The sequence below is a fragment of the Branchiostoma belcheri genome, unplaced genomic scaffold (assembly GCF_001625305.1).
Source record: "Branchiostoma belcheri isolate BF01 breed outbred unplaced genomic scaffold, Haploidv18h27 scaffold581, whole genome shotgun sequence".
NCBI classification, from domain to species: domain Eukaryota; kingdom Metazoa; phylum Chordata; class Leptocardii; order Amphioxiformes; family Branchiostomatidae; genus Branchiostoma; species Branchiostoma belcheri.
The window spans coordinates 22,575-25,117 of record NW_017804222.1 but is presented as its reverse complement, the minus strand read 5'-3'; positions in this window follow the sequence as shown (position 1 = coordinate 25,117).

Here is a 2,543-nt window from a genome sequence, read left to right as displayed (position 1 = left end):
ATTTCTTCCCTCTTATAGAAATTGACCCAGGAAGTGTAGGTGTGACAGACATCTCTCTAGGGATGTGCTTGTTCCCTGAGTTCAGTTTCCACTCATGAGCAAGTCCCGAGGAAGTTGGGGAGGAGGGGTGGGGTGTATTTCCTGTTATTTTCCTATTCTTTTTGTGGGATGCTAACATGATGCAGGTATCTTGACATCATGTTTGAGAGTCTGGCCATGTCATATTTTCAGGAAGTTGCATGTGTGGCTTGTGATACCGTCTCATATTCAGATTGACCTACTTTGACCTACTTTTAGAGACTGTTCAGCAAACAACCTTGAAAAGTGCTTCAAATTGCCCCAAAGTGCCAACTAATCTTTCAGTGAAGTTATCCAGGTCCGTCTAACAATATAGCAAGTCATTTTGTATCAGAATAGTCACTTTTTGACATTTCTTTTCATAGCTTTCACCATCTTTCTGACTATACATATGTCTGCCATTAGAGCTAGGATCACTAGCAGCTTGCTGTGTACATGCTGTCCTGACACCTGCTACAGAAGTCCCTCCCAAGGGGTCATAAATCAACAGAAATCTTTCATACTGTGGATAGTGTCTCACAACCCTTCCCTGCTTTGAGTGATATTATTGAAATGTGTCAATCATAAACTTTCGTTCTATAGAAGGGGTGACGCGGGTTGAAGGGCATGCGCACAAGTTGCTGGGTGAGAGACCTTCAAAATTAAAATGAGCTAAATAACTTTAAAACCGTTTTTTTGGTGGAAATTTTGTTGAATCCTTGGCATTTTTGTGGTGGATTGTACAAAGTAGGGTTTTGAGTGAATGTTTTTGCAAAAAAAATGGAGGTTTTCCATAAAGTTGCCTTGTTATTGGCTTTTCTGTTTGCACACACCCCTCCTGCTTGAGGGCCGGCAAACTGTAAACTGGCTGACCAAACTATCATCGGGGCTCGGCGTGTTTATCTCTCTATTCTATTTTTCCATACTACTAGTATTTCCAGCCGCGCCCTCAAGCCTGGTAGAGGCTATTTGGGAACATCTAAAGAATATTTAGAAGTAGGATCTCGTAGGAAATAGACGGTTTACGGCCAACAGGCGCTACTGTGGTGTATACTAAGAAGATGATGCTATGAGTATGAGATAGGGGCAGTTTTTCTATTCAAAACACGTTTCTTTAGTCAATTTGCAACAAAAACAACTAGAAAGATACTTACGATAAATGCACATAATGGGCGATGTTGCCACACGCCCTCTCCAGGTCGCCAAAGGTGGCGACGTAGGTGTCTCTATCTGACCCCTAGCAATAGAAAGAGAAGGGACGGCATTTAGAAATGACATTTTGAACAAGAGTTCCACGATCTCATACCTTGGCCAAATGATGTTAACCCTTGCGGGTGACGAATTCTACAATTTTAATCATTGATTTTGTAAATAAGAGCCTCATTTGCATGGATTATATCAGTTGATCATATTATCCACCCAATGACAGTCTTATCATAACAAAAAGGCTATTATAGCATTTCCTCATAAATTATGCAAATGAGGTCATGATTTGAATAAATTATGTTTATTAATGTTCATCTTCACTTAACTTCCAAATGTGGCAAGTATGAAATTCGGGGTGCAGCAGTTACAACTATGGAATTATAAGAATTTTCCATTAATTATGCAAATTAGGTCCTCATTTACATAATCTATATCCTCAGATGTTTTTCTCGTTCTCAAGTAGATGTCACAACTGTTTCATAGTTCTATTATCGAACAAATCAGATTTATAGAATTTCCTCATCAATTATGCAAATTAGCTCCTGATTTGCATAATTGCCATCTGATTATGTCAAGCATCACTTCACTGAGAGCCTATGGTGTGCCGAGGGAAACAGTAGACGCTGTGATGATGCTCTACAAGGACACAAGATCCATGGTTCGATCACCTGACGGGGACACAGACTTTTTCAACATTCATGCTGGAGTGCTACAAGGGGACACCCTTGCGCCATTTCTCTTCATCATTGCATTAGATTACATTCTGCGTACCTCTGTCGACCCACACAACAAGCTCGGTTTCACTTTGGAGCGAGCTAGGAGTAGAAGGCACCCTGCCAAGAGGATCACAGATGCTGACTACGCAGATGACCTTGCGTTACTTGCAAACAGAGTCGCAGATGTGGAAACCCTACTACACGCACCTGGAAGAGGCTGCATCCGGGATAGGACTGTATGTCAATGCCAAAAAGACTGAATATATCTGCTTTAACCAACATGGCAAGATTCAGTCCCTGAATGGAACCTATCTCAAGGAGGTGGAACATTTCACCTATTTGGGAGGCGACATTTCTTCCACTGAGAAGGACGTCTGCATTCGCATAGCAAAAGCTTGGGGGGCACTTAACGACCTAAGGACAATATGGAAATCCACATTGTCAGACAACATTAAAAGGAATTTCTTCAGGGCGGTGGTGGAATCTGTGCTTCTGTATGGCTCATCAACGTGGACACTGACAAGGAAACTTGAGAACAAACTTGACGGAACGTACACACGTATG